Source organism: Eurosta solidaginis, chromosome 1 (assembly GCF_040869045.1).
Source record: "Eurosta solidaginis isolate ZX-2024a chromosome 1, ASM4086904v1, whole genome shotgun sequence".
NCBI classification, from domain to species: domain Eukaryota; kingdom Metazoa; phylum Arthropoda; class Insecta; order Diptera; family Tephritidae; genus Eurosta; species Eurosta solidaginis.
The window spans coordinates 150493276-150515552 of record NC_090319.1 but is presented as its reverse complement, the minus strand read 5'-3'; the positions used below and the strand labels follow the sequence as shown (position 1 = coordinate 150515552).

The window sequence follows — 22277 nt, the reverse complement described above, 5'->3', positions numbered from 1 at the left end:
ACAAAGGTTCTAGAGTCACCCTTGGTCCACCTTTATGGCGATATCTCGAAAAGGCGTCCACCTATAGAACTAAGGATTACTCCCCTTTAAAATACTCCTTACCACCTTTCATTTGATACCCATATCGTACAAACACATTCTAGAGTCACCCCTGGCCCACCCTAATGGCGATATATCGAAAAGGCGTCCACCTATAGACCTAATGCCCACTCCCTCTTAAAATGCTCAGTAACACCTTTCGTTTGATACCCATGTCGTACAAACATTCTAGAGTCACCCCTGGCCCACCCTAATGGCGATATCTCGAAAGGGCGTCCACCTATAGACCTAATGTCCACTCCCTCTTAAAATGCTCAGTAACACCTTTCGTTTGATACCCATATCGTACAAACATTCTAGAGTCACCCCTGTCCCACCCTAATGGCGATATCTCGAAAAGGCGTCCACCTATAGACCTAATGCCCACTCCCTCTTAAAATGCTCAGTAACACCTTTCGTTTGATACCCATATCGTACAAACATTCTAGAGTCACACCTGGCCCACCCTAATGGCGATATCTCGAAAAGGCGTCCACCTATAGAACTAAGGATTACTCCCTTTTAAAATACTCATTACCACCTTTCGTTTGATACCCATATCGTACAAACATTCTAGAGTCACCCCTGTCCCACCCTAATGGCGATATCTCGAAAAGGCGTCCACCTATAGACCTCATGCCCACTCCCTCTTAAAATGCTCAGTAACACCTTTCGTTTGATACCCATACCGTACAAACATTCTAGAGTCACCCTTGGTCCAGCTTTATGGCGATATCTCGAAAAGGCGTCCACCTATAGAACTAAGGATTACTCCCTTTTAAAATACTCCTTACCACCTTTCATTTGACACCCATATCGTACAAACACATTCTAGAGTCACCCCTGGCCCACCCTAATGGCGATATCTCGAAAAGGCGTCCACCTATAGACCTAATGCCCACTCCCTCTTAAAATGCTCAGTAACACCTTTCGTTTGATACCCATATCGTACAAACACATTCTAGAGTCACCCCTGTCCCACCCTAATGGCGATATCTCGAAAAGGCGTCCACCTATAGACCTCATGCCCACTCCCTCTTAAAATGCTCAGTAACACCTTTCGTTTGATACCCATACCGTACAAACATTCTAGAGTCACCCCTGGCCCACCCTAATGGCGATATCTCGAAAAGGCGTCCACCTATAGACCTAATGCCCACTCCCTCTTAAAATGCTCAGTAACACCTTTCATTTGATTCCCATATCGTACAAACACATTCTAGAGACACCCCTGGTCCACCTTTATGGCGATATCTCGAAACGGCGTCCACCTATGGAACTAAGGATTACTCCCTTTTAAAATACTCATTACCACCTTTCATTTGATACCCATATCGTACAAACACATTCTAGAGTCACCCTGGCCCACCCTAATGGCGATATCTCGAAAAGGCGTCCACCTATAGACCTAATGCCCACTCCCTCTTAAAATGCTCAGTAACACCTTTCGTTTGATACCCATATCGTACAAACATTCTAGAGTCACACCTGGCCCACCCTAATGGCGATATCTCGAAAAGGCGTCCACCTATAGAACTAAGGATTACTCCCTTTTAAAATACTCATTACCACCTTTCGTTTGATACCCATATCGTACAAACATTCTAGAGTCACCCCTGTCCCACCCTAATGGCGATATCTCGAAAAGGCGTCCACCTATAGACCTCATGCCCACTCCCTCTTAAAATGCTCAGTAACACCTTTCGTTTGATACCCATACCGTACAAACATTCTAGAGTCACCCTTGGTCCAGCTTTATGGCGATATCTCGAAAAGGCGTCCACCTATAGAACTAAGGATTACTCCCTTTTAAAATACTCCTTACCACCTTTCATTTGACACCCATATCGTACAAACACATTCTAGAGTCACCCCTGGCCCACCCTAATGGCGATATCTCGAAAAGGCGTCCACCTATAGACCTAATGCCCACTCCCTCTTAAAATGCTCAGTAACACCTTTCGTTTGATACCCATATCGTACAAACACATTCTAGAGTCACCCCTGTCCCACCCTAATGGCGATATCTCGAAAAGGCGTCCACCTATAGACCTCATGCCCACTCCCTCTTAAAATGCTCAGTAACACCTTTCGTTTGATACCCATACCGTACAAACATTCTAGAGTCACCCCTGGCCCACCCTAATGGCGATATCTCGAAAAGGCGTCCACCTATAGACCTAATGCCCACTCCCTCTTAAAATGCTCAGTAACACCTTTCATTTGATTCCCATATCGTACAAACACATTCTAGAGACACCCCTGGTCCACCTTTATGGCGATATCTCGAAACGGCGTCCACCTATGGAACTAAGGATCACTCCTTTTCAAAATACTCATTAACAGCTTTCATTTGATACCCATATCGTACAAACACATTATAGAATCACCCCTGGTCCACCTTAATGGGGACATCTCGAAAAGGCGTCCACCGATAGACCTAAGGCCCACTCCCTCTTAAAATGCTCAGTAACACCTTTCATTTGATACACATGTTATACAACCACATTCCAGGGTTACCCCAGATTGATTTTCCTTATTTTGTCTCCATAGCTCTCAACTGAGTATGTTATGTTCGGTTACACCCGAACTTAGCCTTCCTTACTTGTTTTTACTTATTTATTTTGGTCTTGAAACTCTTTCTTTTCATAAATAAAATAACAAAAAAAAAAAAAAAAATAGTTTAAATTTTAAATTTCTGAATATGAATTTCAGTAAATGAATTTGTGTATCTTTAGGAATTTGCCCTTGAAATCAATTATAACTATTTTTTTTTCCATAAAATTAGAATTTAACTAAATACCACGAAATACGGGACGCTTTACCGCGGAATTAGGTACATCAGAAAATGTTTGCCACGAAATTAGGTACATTTGAGGTTCTCACACATTTTGATTTATATAAATTAAAACAGTTGTTAGTTTTGTTTGAAAGTAGGTGGAAACTTATCTTGATTGATCAGCTAAATGGGAAAAATTTACTATTTTAGTTTTCCTTCATTTGTTTTAACGCAAGAGAGGTAGAAAATCAAAAAAATCCTTAGTACTACGAACATAGGGACACTTACCTTAATCTCGTAAATATTTTATTAAGGGAATGTCGATTCTCTTGTAGTGAAATGGAGAATACTAATATGTCGTCCTGGTATACCACGCGATTGTTGTTGATGTAGTCGTTCAAAACCTTATTCATCATTCTCTGAAATGACACAGGAGCATTTTTTAAACCAAACGGCATACGAGTGAATTCGTAATGGCCGTTAGAAGTCGAGAATGCGGTTTTATGTTGGTCTGCTTCGTCAACAACCATTTGGTGGAAACCTATAGCCAGATCTATGGTGGTAAAGTAGTGAGCATTACCCAACTTAGATAAGATATCCTCCAGATTTGGAATGGGGAATTTTTCTTCTATTGTTATCTCGTTTAATTTGCGATAATTTACGACGATCCGTCACTTCTGCAAGCCGGAGTTATCGGATTTTTTCGGACCGATCTATGTGGGTGCGCTATAAGGACTGGTAGACTTTTTAATAATACCAGAGTTGAGCATTTAAGATATTTGCCTTTCAACTTCTTGTTGATGTATCTGAGGGCATCGGTACACTTTGGAATACACAGGAATATCGTGTTTTGTCAAAATTTTTTGTTTATATTTTGCAGCGGATGATAAGTTATCTCCTTCGAAATATAATACGTTTTTTAATTTTTTTTATTATTTCATTTAGGCATTTTGTTTCTTCTGAATTAGGATGGTAATTTTTAAAATTTTCTATGATTTTTTCAATTTCGGGGCTTTGGAAATGAATGTCAAAAATATTATTAACAAAGCTTTTGGTTTCGTCATCAGATAGCTTTGCTGGTGACCTATCGAAAATTTAAGATAAGGTACTTTTCTCCGTGTTGAAGACATGACCCGATTTTCGGATTAAGTCTGCCCCCTCCGTCTGGCAACACCCGGCCAGTGCGGCCAAACGCAATCATGGCAGCTCAGCTGTGACTGCTACTGCGATCACTCTCCATGTTTCAGTTGATCAAAAACTGCCCACACCCACGCATCGTTCGTGCGTTTATTCCAGTTTAATTTAATTAAATTTAATGTCATAAATTTCCTTTTTAAATTTGGAGTTGCTTTGTTTATATAGGTTACAAAATATGTACATATTTTAACTTAACTCCTTGCCCTTATCTATCATAAATATAGTGCTGTGGTAGTGCAAAAGTAAACATGGTTCTTCTGTGTTGAAAAGGCCAGCAACCAAAAACAAACACGAATATTAGAAAAGAGAACCAAAACCAATTTTTAAATAAAAACGCGGTCGGTACGGACAAAAAAAAAACAACATAAAAGTGCTTACAAAAAAATAAAATTTTACAAACATAGGTACAAGTACATAAATACCAACAACCAACACGAAAGTTCAATATTAAGGTGTGTGAAAAAAAAAAACAAAAAAAAAATTTTTTTTGGAAATCAGAAAATTTAATACGAAAAAGGGAAAAAATAAAATCCTTTGCAGAAAAAAAGAAGAAAGCAGAGAGGAAAGTGGGCATTTTTTTACAAATATTTTTTTCACGCAAAACAAAAAAATAAAAAGTACAAAAGTGCTAAGTACAACAACCAAAACAAAAAAAAAATTATTTAAAATAAGTTTAACCAAAAATACATGCATATATACATACACAAAATTGTGTGTTCCCAAAAACGCAACGTGTGATTAAAAGAAAAAAAAAATTATAAATCAAAAATATTGAATAAGAAAAATTTAAGGAAGAAAGTAAAATCCTTTGAAAAAGAAAAGATAAAAGAGAGAAAATTGCTGAGAAAAAAAGAAAAAGAAAAGATACATACAAACATGCAACATACAAAAAAAACACCTAAAGTGAATAAACAAGGCAAAAAAGTTGGAAAAAATTAAATAAATGGTAATAGTTTTTTGAAAACACAATAAATTTTGAGAAAAAAAATTTAGAAAAAGGAAAAATCCACTTGAAAAAAATAAATAATTTTTTTGTTTGCAAAACGCAATTTAAGCGTCAGAAGTGCTAAACCTTAGGGTAGTAAAGGTATAAAAGTGGAAATTTGTGTGGTAATTTTTTAATAAAAAAAATTGATATTTGAGCTATTTGAGCATAGATCATATCAACAACAACATTAACACTAACTACAACAACAAGGAAGAAGAAAACATCAACGAGGAGCAATACAATAAAGGACAACACAAACAACCCACAAGTAACACACATAAAACTAAAGGAAATGTCAGAGTAAGTACTTTTGTTACCCAATATATACCCCCATATAGTATATTCCCTCCGTCTAAAGTACGGACCCAAATTCTATACATCCCCCAATTTATACCCTCCGATCTAAAGATCTGGACCCTGGTTATATACCAACATTATAAAGCTTAAACGGCAAAAATTTCATTTGCCTACCCACTGGTACAAAAAAGTACAGTCCCTTCAAAAAACCCATATAAATTTTTCAACAAATAAATTTGCATTATTTATATGTTATAAAAAACCCATAGCAACAAACTTTGCCAAATTTTTGTCACTTTTCCTAAAGTTTATTTTACCGGTGCACACAAGATTAATTTTGTATACAAACCTACAAGTATATGCACCCATAACACCCATACCCACTTGCATATCTTTTTGTATAAGCCAAAAATCCACCCTCAACAAAATAATTGCATGACCATATTATGTAACTACATAATAGAAGGAATCAACGAAGAAGACCATCGGTTACATATTTTGCATACATTTACTTTGTCAATAGATCAAGTGCATTGGCACGGCAAACAAAAAGGTATTGTTGGTACACCACAGTTTACCGGCAAATATATTTTACACACTTATATAGATATACATACATATATACCCATATTACTTGTACTCAGAATCGCTGAGACAAGTACATATAACAAAAAACCCTCAAAAAAAAAAAACCCCAGTGAACACCCATTTACATATACATATACTCAAATATGTACTCAGAAGCGCCGAGACAAAGCATACATCAGGCTGATTTAAAAAAAAAAAATTTTTTTTGCCATTTTGACAAACTTTGTTTCTATTTTCACAGCTTAATAAAATTAAAATGCTGTGGAACAGGAGCAACACTTTTGTTACTACATAAACCCTGTTTCAATCTTTTACGTCTCTGCACAGAACCCTAATTGACCTTTTTCAACCGAAACAATAATGGCAACCCAGATTTTCCTGTTATGCCCACTTAAGCGAGTGTGTTTAGGCCGACAGCCCAAACTCCAAACATAAAAGGTCGCCCTCGCATTTTTTCTTATATCGGTTAACAGTGCCAGTCAAATTGTTTATGTTAACCATACAAATGAACATCGCTGGAATAAATAAACAGTTTGACTGGCAAGCGGTATTGACCTCCTGTTATGTTCTTTTACTTCACTTGTTTTCACACATCAAGGAGAAAGGACGTATCCCGCCACAGTTTCCAGCTTCACCAACTAAAAGGTAACCTGCAAATACATATATATATACATTGTTGAATCTTTATCTTCAATAAAGAATATTTGTGAATATTAAAATTCTAATACCACACTTTTTCTTCTTTTCTACATTAAATCTTGACCGGCACCATCCCTGAGCTGTGGCCCGGCCAAGACATTGGTCCTTAATCCGTTTTCTCATCACAGCGACCAGTTTGTCATCAACAGCACGAGTGTTTAAATATTATTAAAACAACCATTTTGCGAACCAACCACAGGAATTCAAATTTTGTTGTACTTGCGACCAATTTTGAGGGTATAGTGCTTGGTATTCCAGAAGCAGTATTTTATTTGTGGGGAATTTAAAGCGACCATTGGCAGCAGCAAAAACACAGCAATTTATAAAAGCCATTTGTTTATATATTATTTCATCCACTTCATCAGGACACATCTACAAATATAAAGGTACGTGGTTATTTCAGTGAGCACATTAGTTAATAAATTAAAAATTAGTGAAAGTGAAAAGTGCGCGAGTGACTTGTGAAACAAAATCAAAATTAAATTTGATTTGTACAAATAGCCTTTTTGACCATCAAATGTTGCTTGCCGCCGACGGTAAATAATATTTGACACGGCTTAAGGGTCTTCGCTGTTGCATTATTGCACACAAATATTTGTACAAACAGTGTTTGGGAATAACTTAATAGAAAAGTGCAAGTAATTTTTCAAATTTAATTAATTCAATTTACATTTATATGACTCGCACTTCTCTGTTATTAACAGCCCACAACAACAACACTGCACTGTGTAATTAACCTCACTTTTGGGTTTGGTTCATCGCAGTTGAATTTGAGAAAAATTAATTTCACAAAAGTCACTCGGTTTTTAATTAAATTCACTTTTTAAAACAGACAAAATTTAATTTGAGCGTTTACCACTGGACGGAACATTTTTCCTCCAAGTTCTGCTCAGGCTTTCATTTGCGTTTGCATTCAAATAATACTGTGCTACATACATATATACACGCACACGTACATAAATATATTTGAATTAAGAAAAATTAATTTCACACTAGTTACTCGGTTTGTTCAATTCATTTTTTTTAAACAAAACAATTTAATTTGAGCGTTTATTTAGTGGACGGAACAATTTTCCTCCAACTTTGCTCAGTTTGTTCACTTGCGTTTGTTTTGAATATACTGTGCTACATACATACATACACGCACACGTACATAAATATATTGGGTTGGCGAGCAATAATTTTTTAACACGTATATACAGTCCACTGGTTTTTATACTCAGTTGAGCAGAGCTCACAGAGTATATTAAGTTTGATTGGATAACGGTTGGTTGTACATATATAAAGGAATCGAGATAGATATAGACTTCCATATATCAAAATAATCAGGATCGAAAAAAAATTTGATTGAGCCATGTCCGTCCGTCCGTCCGTCCGTCCGTCCGTCCGTCCGTCCGTCCGTCCGTCCGTTAACACGATAACTTGAGTAAATTTTGAGGTATCTTGATGAAATTTGGTATGTAGGTTCCTGAGCACTCATCTCAGATCGCTATTTAAAATGAACGATATCGGACTATAACCACGCCCACTTTTTCGATATCGAAAATTTCGAAAAACCGAAAAAGTGCGATAACTCATTACAAAAGACAGATAAAGCGACGAAACTTCGTCGATGGGTTGACGTTATGACGCAGAATAGAAAATTAGTAAGATTTTGGACAATGGGCGTGGCACCGCCCACTTTTACAAGAAGGTAATTTAAAAGTTTTGCAAGCTGTAATTTGGCAGTCTTTGAAGATATCATGATGAAATTTGGCAGGAACGTTACTACTATTACTCTATATGTGCTAAATAAAAATTAGCAAAATTGGATGAAGAACACGCCCACTTTTTAAAAAAAAAATTTTTTAAATTCAAATTTTAACAAAAAATTTAATATCTTTACTGTATATAAGTAAATTAAGTCAAAATTCAACTCCAGTAATGATATGATGCAACAAAATACAAAAATAAAAGAAAATTTCAAAATGGGCGTGGCTCCGCCCATTTTCATTTAGTTTGTCTAGAATACTTTTATTGCCATAAGTCGAACAAAAATTTACCAATCCTTCTCAAATTTGGTAGGAGCATAGATTCTATGACGTTAACTGTTCTCTGTGAAAATGGGCGAAATCGGTGGAAGCCACGCCCAGTTTTTATACACAGTCCACCGTCTGTCCTTCCGCTCGGCCATTAACACAATAACTTGAGCAAAATCCGATATATCTTTACTAAACTTAGCCCACGTACTTACCTGAGCTCACTTTTTCTTGGTATAAAAAATGGGCGAAATCTGACCATAACCACGCCCACTTTATCGATATCGAAAATTACGAAAAATGAAAAAAATGCCATAATTCTATACCAAATACGAAAAAAGTGATGAAACATGGTAACTGGATTGGTTTATTGACGCAAAATATAACTTTGGAAAAAACTTTGTAAAATGGGTGTGACACCTACCATATTAAGTAGAAGAAAATGAAAAAGTTCTACAAGGCGAAATCAACAGCCCTTGGAATCTTGGCAGGAATACTGTTAGTGGTATTGCATATATAAATAAATTAGCAGTACCCGACAGATGATTTTCTGGATCACCTGGTCCACATTTTGGTCGATATCGCGAGAACGCCTTCACATATACATCTAAGGGCCACTCGCTTTTAAAACCCTCATTAATACCTTTAATTTGATATCCGTATCGTACAAAAACATACCAGTCACCCCTGTCCCACCCTAATGGCGATATCTCGAAAAGGCGTCCACCTATAGACCTAATGCCCCCTCCCTCTTAAAATGCTCAGTAACACCTTTCGTTTGATACCCATATCGTACAAACATTCTAGAGTCACCCCTGGCCCACCCTAATGGCGATATCTCGAAAAGGCGTCCACCTATAGACCTAGTGTCCACTCCCTCTTAAAATGCTCAGTAACACCTTTCGTTTGATACCCATATCGTACAAACATTCTAGAGTCACCCCTGGCCCACCCTAATGGCGATATCTCGAAAAGGCGTCCACCTATAGACCTAATGCCCACTCCCTCTTAAAATGCTCAGTAACAGCTTTCGTTTGATACCCATATCGTACAAACATTCTAGAGTCATACCTGGCCCACCCTAATGGCGATATTTCGAAAAGGCGTCCACCTATAGAACTAAGGATTACACCCTTTTAAAATACTCATTACCACCTTTCATTTGATACCCATATCGTACAAACATTCTAGAGTCATACCTGGCCCACCCTAATGGCGATATTTCGAAAAGGCGTCCACCTATAGAACTAAGGATTACTCCCTTTTAAAATACTCATTACCACCTTTCATTTGATACCCATATCGTACAAACACATTCTAGAGTCACCCTGGCCCACCCTAATGGCGATATCTCGAAAAGGCGTCCACCTATAGACCTAATGTCCACTCCCTCTTAAAATGCTCAGTAACACCTTTCGTTTGATACCCATATCGTACAAACATTCTAGAGTCACCCCTGTCCCACCCTAATGGCGATATCTCGAAAAGGCGTCCACCTATAGACCTAATGCCCACTCCCTCTTAAAATGCTCAGTAACACCTTTCGTTTGATACCCATATCGTACAAACATTCTAGAGTCACACCTGGCCCACCCTAATGGCGATATCTCGAAAAGGCGTCCACCTATAGAACTAAGGATTACTCCCTTTTAAAATACTCATTACCACCTTTCATTTGATACCCATATCGTACAAACACATTCTAGAGTCACCCTGGCCCACCCTAATGGCGATATCTCGAAAAGGCGTCCACATATAGACCTAATGCCCACTCCCTCTTAAAATGCTCAGTAACACCTTTCGTTTGATACCCATACCGTACAAACATTCTAGAGTCACCCTTGGTCCAGCTTTATGGCGATATCTCGAAAAGGCGTCCACCTATAGAACTAAGGATTACTCCCTTTTAAAATACTCATTACCACCTTTCATTTGATACCCATATCGTACAAACACATTCTAGAGTCACCCTGGCCCACCCTAATGGCGATATCTCGAAAAGGCGTCCACCTATAGACCTAATGCCCACTCCCTCTTAAAATGCTCAGTAACACCTTTCGTTTGATACCCATATCGTACAAACATTCTAGAGTCACCCTTGGTCCACCTTTATGGCGATATCTCAAAAAGGCGTCCACCTATAGAACTAAGGATTACTCCCTTTTAAAATACTCCTTACCACCTTTCATTTGATACCCATATCGTACAAACACATTCTAGAGTCACCCCTGGCCCACCCTAATGGCGATATCTCGAAAAGGCGTCCACCTATAGACCTAATGCCCACTCCCTCTTAAAATGCTCAGTAACACCTTTCGTTTGATACCCATATCGTACAAACATTCTAGAGTCACCCCTGGCCCACCCTAATGGCGATATCTCGAAAGGGCGTCCACCTATAGACCTAATGCCCACTCCCTCTTAAAATGCTCAGTAACACCTTTCGTTTGATGCACATATCGTACAAACACATTCTAGAGTCACCCCTGGCCCACCCTAATGACGATATCTCGAAAAGGCGTCCACCTATAGACCTCATGCCCACTCCCTCTTAAAATGCTCAGTAACACCTTTCGTTTGATACCCATACCGTACAAACATTCTAGAGTCACCCCTGGCCCACCCTAATGGCGATATCTCGAAAAGGCGTCCACCTATAGACCTAATGCCCACTCCCTCTTAAAATGCTCAGTAACACCTTTCATTTGATTCCCATATCGTACAAACACATTCTAGAGACACCCCTGGTCCACCTTTATGGCGATATCTCGAAACGGCGTCCACCTATGGAACTAAGGATCACTCCTTTTCAAAATACTCATTAACAGCTTTCATTTGATACCCATATCGTACAAACACATTATAGAATCACCCCTGGTCCACCTTAATGGGGACATCTCGAAATGGCGTCCACCGATAGACCTAAGGCCCACTCCCTCTTAAAATGCTCAGTAACACCTTTCATTTGATACCCATATCGTACAAACAAATTCTAGAGTCAGCCCTGGTCTACCTTTATGGCGATATCCCTAAATGGCTTTCATCCATAGAACTATGGCCTACTCTCTCTTAAAATACTCTTTAATACCTTTCATTTGTCTCCATAGCTCTCAACTGAGTATGTTATGTTCGGTTACACCCGAACTTAGCCTTCCTTACTTGTTTACTCTGAAAATTGTTAAATTTGAGTTTTGTATCAAAATAAATATTTTACATTAGAAATTTACACTCAATTTTTTAGAAGTTATTCAATTTATTGGGGTCCCTTTGTTGGTGGGAAGCCTTGTCTAAATTTTATAATAGCGAATTGGGTAATTCCACAGATTCTGTCTCTGTGTACGTAATTTATTTTAAAAATCAATCCTTTCAATTTTTTATATTTTAATATGGAAGCATATAACCGCTTAGTCGACACAATTATTGAGTTCGACATCGAATTTTTAAGCATAGCCACTAGCGAACACTCCAAAAATTCGCTGAAAATTCAGCAACAGGAGTTGAAATCGATGTGGGAAAAAGCTAAAGAAGCTTTTGATGCGTTATTACAATCAGAAAATATATCTGAGAAGAATGTTACGGCAATTAGAAAAAAAAATAAGTCGTGCTATACTGTTTTTGTGCGGTGTATGACAAAAATAAATGACTTGGCAGAAAAACTTGAGAAGGCAGAGAAGGAAAACGACGCAGCCTTCACGCCACGCAATTTGCATTTGGCACCTAGTGACACTGATATATTCAAAGGTGATTATCTGTCGTGGCCAACTTTTCGTGACATGTTCACGGCCAATTATATTCTAAATAAAAGCCTGTCGCCAGTACAAAAATTATATTATCTCATACAAAAAACCCAAGGTGAAGCCAGAGAAATCGTTAAGAAATGCGAATTGACGAATGATGGTTTTGATATAGCTTGGAAAAATTTGTGCGACAGGTATGAAAATAAGAGAATATTAGTCAACACCCAATTAAAGATTCTTTTCAACCTTCAATCAGTCGAAACTGAATGCGGTAATTCAATAAAAAGATTACAAAGGGACATAAATAATTGCATATCCTCGTTAGTAAGTCATCATATTGACATATCTAATTGGGATCCAATTATTACATACTTATGTTCAACTAAGCTTCCTGATGTGACCCTTTCGCTATGGGAACAGTCCGTAGAAAACAAGACAGAAACTTCCAAGTGGGCGGATATGGACCGATTTCTGACAAATCGTTTTCAAACGTTAGAATCAGTCTCAGGTTTAAGAGGTACAAAGAGTACAAAACCTCAAAGAGTACAAAACTCAAAGCAGGCCTCTGAACATCCCCCAAAGAAACTTGGCGCTTTCCAAGCAAGTGTAGCTAAAGGCACTTGTAAAATGTGTCAAAGGAATGATCACAAAATTTATGCGTGTTCAAAGTTCAAAAATTTGAACACGAATGAAAGACTTGCTTTCATAAAAAGAAATAACTTCTGCCTAAACTGTCTGTCATCGGGGCATTCAGTGTCAAAATGCACAAGTGCGCACAATTGCAGCAACTGCCATTTAAGACATAATACCCTTCTGCATTTACAGACAAGTAAGGCAAAACTTACACAGGTAAATAATTCTGCAGATTCATCAGATGAGCAACCGTGCACTTCAAGGCAAGCTCAATCTCAAAATGAATCTGCAAAACAAAAAAAGCAGCAAAATAAAACTACTGTAAAATCTAATTTTATTAATACCCGTAAAGGGGTTTTACTAGGCACAGCTCGCGTCACCATTCATTATAATGGTACAGATTTTTCGGCCAGAGCTCTCATAGATTCGGGATCTGAATGCTCTTTTATCACTGAAAGACTCAGACGAAGAATCAAACTGCCAACTCGAAATATGCATGCTCAAGTCTCGGGCATCAATAATTCAGTTTCTGCGCAGGTAAAAGAGGCATGCGCCATTCAGTTGCGGTCCCCAGTTGACCCACTAATTTCTATTGACGCATTAGTTCTAGTTCTACCCCATTTGACAGGTAATTTGCCAACATGCGATGTTAGTGCATTAACACAACAAGCATTCCCTGATCTCGTGCTTGCGGATAAACGTTTCTTCGTGAATGAGCCAGTTGATCTTGTTCTGGGCGGGGATATTTATCCGCAAATCATATTAGACGGTATCAAAAAAAATATTCTTAGCACTCTTTTAGCTCAAGAAACTGTCTTTGGTTGGATACTGACTGGTCGTGCTGATGCAGCCAGTCCAACCAATCATAATCGGGTATCCTTTTATAATGAAGTGGCTTTAGACAAGCAGCTAAGGTCATTTTGGGAGCTCGAAGACACGCCGAAAGCTAAAGCCTCGACATTAGAAGATGCATTTTGCGAGGAATTGTATCAACGTACAACGCAGCGGAATTCTGACGGAAGATACATTGTGTCGCTTCCGTTCAGGTCAGAATTCCCAGGAGAGATAAATCTAGGTCCATCATTAAGAATAGCGTGCTCTCAATTCTATAAAAATGAAACCCGACTTAGAAAAAATCTCGATTTACAGAAGGAGTACAATAGAGTCATACTGGAATACGAGACTATGGGGCATATGTCAAAATTAGATTCAATTCAATCGGCCAATGCGGTCGATAATTACTATTTACCACATCATGCAGTAATAAAAGAAGAAAGCATCTCAACCAAAGTTAGAGTTGTTTTCAATGCTTCTTCACGCTCTTCAAATGGTGTCAGCCTGAACGATGTTCTTCTTCCTGGTCCTGTGCTTCAGGCTGATCTACCAACATTAATTCTTCGCTGGCGACTTTTCAGATACGTCTTCAATAGCGATATTGAGAAGATGTATAGGCAAATCCTAGTAGATCATAATCATACAAGATACCAAAGAATAGTTTTCCGCTCAAGTCCAGATGATCAAATCAGTCTGTATGAGCTCAAAACAGTGACATTTGGTATCAATTGTGCTCCTTATCTAGCAATAAGGACTTTACTTAAACTGGCTGATGATTCCGAAAAACCTCATCCAATCGCTTCAAATATCCTACGGAAAAATATGTATGTCGATGACGTTCTTTCGGGAGGGCATACTATTGCATCTGCGATCAGAGCAAGAAATGAAATTTCCAGGGTTTTAAGTTCAGCTGGTTTTCCATTACGAAAATGGACTTCAAATTCCAGTAAAATATTACAGGGTATTCCCAAAGCTCATCTACTGAGCGAAGATTTCTTAGAATTTGAAGATTCAAGTAGTGTAAAGGCGCTCGGTATTAGGTGGAATGCTCATTCCGATCAGTTTTACTTCATAGCAAACCCTATAGAAGAAAACCCTGAGCCCACAAAAAGAGCGATACTATCTACTATCGCAAAACTCTTTGACCCATTAGGGTGGCTAGCTCCAACAATTATCGTGGCAAAAATGCTCATGCAAAATATCTGGTTGGAGGGTACTGGCTGGGATGAAACCGTTTCGTCTTCAACATTAGACAGGTGGAAAAATTTTACCAATACGTACAAGGATATCGACAAAATACGAATACCGCGATGGGTAGCCTTTTCTCCAACAGAAAAGGTCGAAATCCACGGATTCTGCGACGCCTCCGAGAAAGCGTATGGTGCAGCCGTGTATTTGAGAGTGGGAACCAACGACGGCATATTTGTGAATCTGCTTTTGGCAAAAACAAGAGTAGCTCCCGTCAAAACCATCTCACTTCCTCGACTGGAACTTTGCGGTGCTGTATTATTAGCGGAGATAACCGAATCTATCTGCGCTAACCTTGATTTAGGTCAACAAAGCATCCACCTGTGGACAGATTCGACAATCGTACTGGCTTGGATACGAAAACCTCCGTGCTCATGGTCAACTTTCGTTGCGCATCGAATTACAAAAATCGTCGACAAAGTTGGAAGTTCGTCGTGGTATCATGTGGATTCAGGTACAAACCCAGCAGATTTAGCCAGTAGAGGAAAACTAGCCGAGGATTTAGTCAACAACTCTCTGTGGTGGCAGGGTCCTTCTTGGCTCCAAGAAGAGAAGGAAAAGTGGCCAACACAAGATTTGGATTTTAACACGAATATTGAAGAAAAACGCGTACAAGCACATGCAACCGCAATTTCAAGCAATATTAATGATATTCTCGATAGGTTTTCAAATCTTCCTAGGGCTTTAAGAGTTATCTCATATATACTCAGGTTTTTTCATAGAACGCATTCTAAAACGAAAGATTGTAGTCAACATGAATCTTATTTAATTTCCTCAGATGAAATTAAAGCTACAACAACCCGTTTAATAAAACTTGCTCAGAAGCAATATTACGGATCAGAAATTTCAAGTTTGCAATCCAAAACACCAATTGGATCTAAAAGCGAAATACTTTCGCTCACTCCATATCTTGATGAAGACGAAGTAGTGAAAACGGGTGGACGACTTGGTGCATCCAAAGATACTACCGAATCTGAACGCCATCCCATAATACTTCCGTACAATTGTAGGTTTACACGTCTGTATGTTCAGTTTGTCCATGAAATGTCTCTCCATGGTGAAAACCAATTAATGCTGCGCATCATTAGAACTCAATACTGGATTCCAAAAGTTAAAACCATGATACGATCCGTAATTCATAATTGTAAGATCTGCACGATCTTCAAGAAACGATCGCAAAATCAGCTCATGGGAATTCTACCTCAAGAACGCACCACATTTTCGCGTGCATTTACCAATACAGGGGTAGATTTCGCAGGGTCTTTCGATATTAAGAGTTACAGTGGGCGCGGGTGTCGTACCTCAAAGGGTTACGTTTGTCTGTTCGTTTGCTTTTCTACTAAGGCCATACATTTAGAAGCCACTAGTGATTTGAGCACTTCCTCATTCCTAGCCGCTCTTTCAAGATTCGTAGCTAGACGAGGATGTCCAAGAAACATTTATTCGGACAATGGAACAAACTTTGTCGGTGCATCACGTGCATTAAAAACTGAATTTAAAGAATTTCTTGCCGATGCAAGAAACCAAACCCTGTCAAAATATTCCCATCAGGCATTAAATTGGCAGTTCATACCAGCAGGAGCTCCACACATGGGAGGACTATGGGAAGCGGGAGTGAAAAGCTTTAAAATCCACTTCAAAAAAAGTGGCCTTAAACAACAAATTCACTTTTGAGGAATTTAACACATTGTTATGTAGAATTGAGTCGTGTCTCAATTCTCGCCCTCTTAGCCCCGCTTCAAATGAACCATCTGACCTTGAGCCTCTAACACCAGGACACTTTCTGATTGGAGGACACCTATTAGCACCAGCGGAAATCAGCGTTGATGAAAATACGGCCTCAATAGTCAATCGCTGGCAGAAACTCAAGGCATTACATCAAAACTTCTGCAGAAGATGGAAATCAGAATATCTTTCGGAACTACAGAAACGGATAAAATGGAAGCACCCTAAATCAAATATGCAAGTCGGAGATATGGTGGTTATACGGGAAGACAATCTTCCTCCCAACGAATGGAGATTGGGGCGTGTGATAAGGTTACACCCTGGTTCAGACAACCGGGTGCGCGTTGTGGATATAAGGACTGAAAGGGGGCAAGTGACAAGACCACTTGTCAAACTAATATTACTACCACCATATAATGCGGACACCGAAAACACGTCAGACCCAAATCTCCAGCAGTAACGCTACAATTGAAGTTACAAAATCTCCACACAACATCAAAACTTCTCCTAACCCAAACGAAGCAACTTCAACAAACTCATAGTGGAAACAAAAATTTCTTTTTTTTGATGCAGCCTAATGTTACATATGTACATGTACCTGCTTGCGCACATGGGTGGTGATTTTCAATTATAAAAGCAACAATATGTTGCTACAGTTGATGAACACATTTTATTATTAAATTTTCATATTTTTTTTTTATGCGTTTTTACACACTCAATACCAAGTGAGGTTGTCAGGTAGTCGCCACCGAAAACATGTGCGCGGGCATACACGCAATGACTGTGTGCATTGGACTGCATGGAATCATGAAGAAAAGAAAAATTTGGGTCAGCTTAAGCAATCAAAAAAAAGGTTCGTGGTTTCGTAAACCACATACCTATTAAATAATGCAATTTCCCTCAAATAAATATTTTCCTTGTTCTTTTGCCTAGTGCATTATATATAGGGGTCCTCACATAAACATAATTTTTGTTGCGAAGAAACGAAAAAAAGGATAGTACAATGGCAAAGGCAACGTTACTTAAATTATACAAAGCGCTGCCAATTCCATTGCATACACCCGTTTTTATCGAGATAAAAATAAAAAACAAAAATAAAATAAATAAAAATTTTCAATTAAGGCCACCCTAATATAATGCACGGCACACCGCACAATTCCTTTTTACTTTTCGAAGTAAAAAGTTGTAAACACTATACGAAAAAAAAGGGAACAAAGAGCAAAATTTTCTAACAGAGAAAAAAATTGAGGAGAAATTTCGGACACCCTAACAAGCAATCAATGCAATTTTGCTTTTCGAAGCAAAAACCCCAAAAAAAAAAAAACCACTCAAAAATTTTCTTTTTTTTTACAATAAAAAAAAAAAAAATTCACTGCACACCCTACTACATATGTATGTTCTCACTCCACGATCGCATAATTTTATTGCGGATCGTTGAAAAAAAAAAAAAAACAAAAAAAACACAATCACACACTTTCCACTATGCTAGTTACTCTGCTTTGGTGGAGGTTTTTTTTGATTGACCTTTCATAGGTCTTCATTATCATATCTTTTTTCCTCTCTTTTTTTGTTGCAATATATATACACATATGTATATTTTGTTTCACAAAACACTTCACTAACGACAAATTAACAACGGAAAAGTTAAATGCCCGCGATTTACATTACTCGCCCGCACACGCACTAATTAAAATTACAATTTTAAGAAAAAATTTACTCCCGCACGTTTTTCTTTTTGTTTTCGTTTCATTAATTAATCCGGAACTGAAGTTAGTGAAATATGCAATATATCGATATTGCAAACAATCGATTCACTAGTACGGTAGCATAAGGGTGTTGACACATCATCAATTATCCGTAAGGCTACATGCGTCACATACGGAAAAGCATGACGTAGACATTTACATTTTTGAGAAACTAGTTAGTAATCAAAAATAAATGCTATAAATGCTGGGAAATATATAAATTAGACATTGTTTGAGAAAATCTTTCCTGCTAATGTTTGGTTTGGCGTTGTTTCTGTCTTGGGGGTCCGAGGGCATCATTTGCAAAACAAATGAATATGAATTATATTACAATACAATACAGCTATCGCGTATTCATGTATCGCATACATTACCACGCTTCCACCAACAACCCCCTTATCAGGTGAAGTTCACATTTACTTTACCAGAATTGCTCGCCAACCGAAACATGCTCACTACGTCGACAAAATTAGAACAAATTATTTTCCTTTTCAGAAAAATGACGCGATTCACTGCAATTCGTAAAACAGCTGAGGCAAAGGGGTTCTCTTTGGCCTGTCGATTGTGCGAAAAGAAGCACCCACTCAGGGTGTGTCCTGTCTTCCGCGGTAGCACACCGGAAAAAAGGTGGTATTTTGTAATAAAAAAAAACTATTGCACCAACTGTCTGTCGCCTCTGCATAGCGCAGCACACTGCACACATGAGGGACGGTGCAATAAGTGCAAGGACGACCACCACACCATGCTGCATATCGCGGAAGCTCAGGACACGACGCGTCGGCAACGAAACACGTGGCATCGCGGGCCACTGAGAACCACCGTAGAGGATAGCGACACCCTCTCATTAAACGCGTCCGAGGTCGAAACGGAGTCCTCTGGAGCGGAAACGTCTGCTTTCCGCCCAGGTGTAGCTCGCGGAGTGGAATCATCTGCATTCCGCCCGCCCTCTACGAGCGGATTGGAAATGAAAACTTTCCAACCGCGCCGTTTTCGACCTCTACTCAGGCACGAGGTGATCGCTAGCGGATTGGAAATGAAAACTTTCCAACCGCAGAGGAGCAGCCAGAATAGAAGAAAAAGACGACGTGTGCAGCATGCACAACACAATAATAAAAAATGGAGAGTGGACTCATCCGCATTCCACCCCCATCCAACGAGTGCTTTCCGGGCTGGGACGGTTGTCAGCCCACGTGCGCCGCCGCAGCTGATCCAGTGCCTCACGTCGGTTGCACCCACGGCCGTTGTTAAGATTGAGTCCGGTGGGCGCTTGCACCTGGTTCGAGCTTTACTCGATCCATGCGCTGCAACGTCCATCATCGCGGATGAGCTCATCCGCCGGCTCGGCCTTGATGTGACGGTTCTGGGGGATCGGCGTGGGTGCTTCATCAAGCTGCGGGGCAAGCATGGGCAGACGGCAACCGTCACCACTTATGCCGTGGCGTTGCCTCATTTCCGGAGGCAAACCCCACTAACAAGCCTGGATGCAACGGTAGCCACGCCATATGCCAACATCAGGCTCGCAGACCCACGGTTCTACGTCGCCGACCCGGTCCGATTGGTGCTCGGTGCCGATGTGGTCCCGAAGGTTATGCTGGGTGCCATACCAGCCGGAACTTTGGGGCCCCTGTTGGCACAGAACACCATCTTTGGCTGGGTATTGTCTGGCGCCTGTTAAATTCATATTTTTATCAAAGAGTAACTTTACATACTTTTTTATATACATACTTATACATAAAATGGATTTTTTAAATATTTTTCATACTTGGTTTTTGGAACCTTGGAATAATTGTAAAGCTATTCATAAAATGAACTTCCTTTATATACAAATGTTCTTTTTTTTACGAAATAGTAAATTTAACTATGTTTTATACCTACCCACATACATGAAACTTGGAAATAAATGTGCCACTGAATTAGAACCATGTGTACCTTCATTTATTTTTCTTCAATTTTCGACTTTAGGTAATTCAAACGGAACCTGAGCTGAAAATAGTTTTAAGCTTAATTTAATTTAATTTAAACTGCGAACCAGCGGCGGAATATGTCCAAATAGATCTTGCGTGTCGCAAGGGGGCCGGCATGTTTAGGCCGACAGCCCAAACTCCAAACATAAAAGGTCGCCCTCGCATTTTTTCTTATATCGGTTAACAGTGCCAGTCAAATTGTTTATGTTAACCATACAAATGAACATCGCTGGAATAAATAAACAGTTTGACTGGCAAGCGGTATTGACCTCCTGTTATGTTCTTTTACTTCACTTGTTTTCACACATCAAGGAGAAAGGACGTATCCCGCCACAGTTTCCAGCTTCACCAACTAAAAGGTAACCTGCAAATACATATATATATACATTGTTGAATCTTTATCTTCAATAAAGAATATTTGTGAATATTAAAATTCTAATACCACACTTTTTCTTCTTTTCTACATTAAATCTTGACCGGCACCATCCCTGAGCTGTGGCCCGGCCAAGACAGAGTGCCTGTCAGAAAGAAGTCAACACACTTGTACTTGTACACTATGCTTTCTACTCGCTTTTTTAAATTTCCCATTCTTTTGAGTTTAGATTTGAATGTAAGAGATCGTTTGGTTTATATTTTATATATTATTTGGTTTTTTAAGCCAAATTTTAACAAAAAATTTAATATCTTTACAGTATATAAGTAAATTATATCAAAATTACGAAAAAAGAAAAAAATGCCATAATTCTATACCAAATACGAAAAAAGGGATGAAACATGTTAATTGGATTGGTTTATTGGCGCAAAATATAAATAAATTAAATTAAGTAGAAGAAAATGAAAAAGTTCTGCAGGGCGAATTCAAGAGCCCTTGGAATCTTGGCAGGAATACTGTGGTTATACATATATAAATAAATTAGCGGTACCCGACAGATGATGTTCTGGGTCACCCTGGTCCACATTTTGGTCGATATCTCGAAAACGCCTTCACATATACAACTACCACCACTCCCTTTTAAAACCTTCATTAATACCTTTAATTTGATCCAAATATCGTACAAACACATTCTAGAGTCACCCCTGGTCCACCTTTATGGCGATATCTCGAAAACGCGTCCATCTATAAAACTAAGGCCCACTCCCTTTTAAAATACTCACTAACACCTTTCATTTGATACCCATATCGTACAAACAAATTCTAGAGTCACCCCTGATCCACCTTTATGGCGATATCTCGAAAACGCGTCCACCTATAGAACTACGGCCCACTCCCTTTTAAAATACTCATTAACACCTTTCATTTGATACCCATATCGTACAAACGCATTCTAGGGTCACCCCTGGTCCACCTAAATGGCGATATCTCGAAAAAGCGTCCACCTATAGAACTAAGGCCCTTTTAAAATACTCATTAACACCTTTCATTTGATACCCATATCGTACAAACAAATTATAGTGTCAGCCCTGGTCTACCTTTATGGCGCTATCCCTAAATGGCGTTCACCTATATAACTATACCCCACTCCCTCTTAAAATACTCTTTAATACCTTCCATTTGATACACATGTCATACAAACACATTCCAGGGTTACACTAGGTACCTTTTCTTACATGGTGATTTTCTCTTATTTTGTCTCTATAGCTCTCAACTGAGTATGTAATGTTCGGTTACACCCGAACTTAGCCTTCCTTACTTGTTTCAAATAAATTTAAGGAAACTGCCTCAAACTTAATTCGATCTCTATTCGCT

General features: G+C 38.8%; 2 long non-coding RNA genes across 2 annotated transcripts; one reads left to right on the top strand and one right to left on the bottom strand.

Annotated features, from left to right (window-relative positions):
• Window positions 1-6335: 6335 nt before the first annotated feature.
• Window positions 6336-7549, bottom strand: LOC137236877 (uncharacterized). Its single transcript, XR_010948685.1, has 3 exons — window positions 7483-7549; window positions 6661-6998; window positions 6336-6577 (listed from the first exon to the last, which is right to left on the bottom strand). It is a non-coding gene; the product is annotated as an uncharacterized lncRNA (long non-coding RNA).
• On the top strand, window positions 6337-21007 carry LOC137236876 (uncharacterized). Its single transcript, XR_010948684.1, has 3 exons — window positions 6337-6572; window positions 6755-7012; window positions 19062-21007. It is a non-coding gene; the product is annotated as an uncharacterized lncRNA (long non-coding RNA).
• Window positions 21008-22277: the final 1270 nt, after the last annotated feature.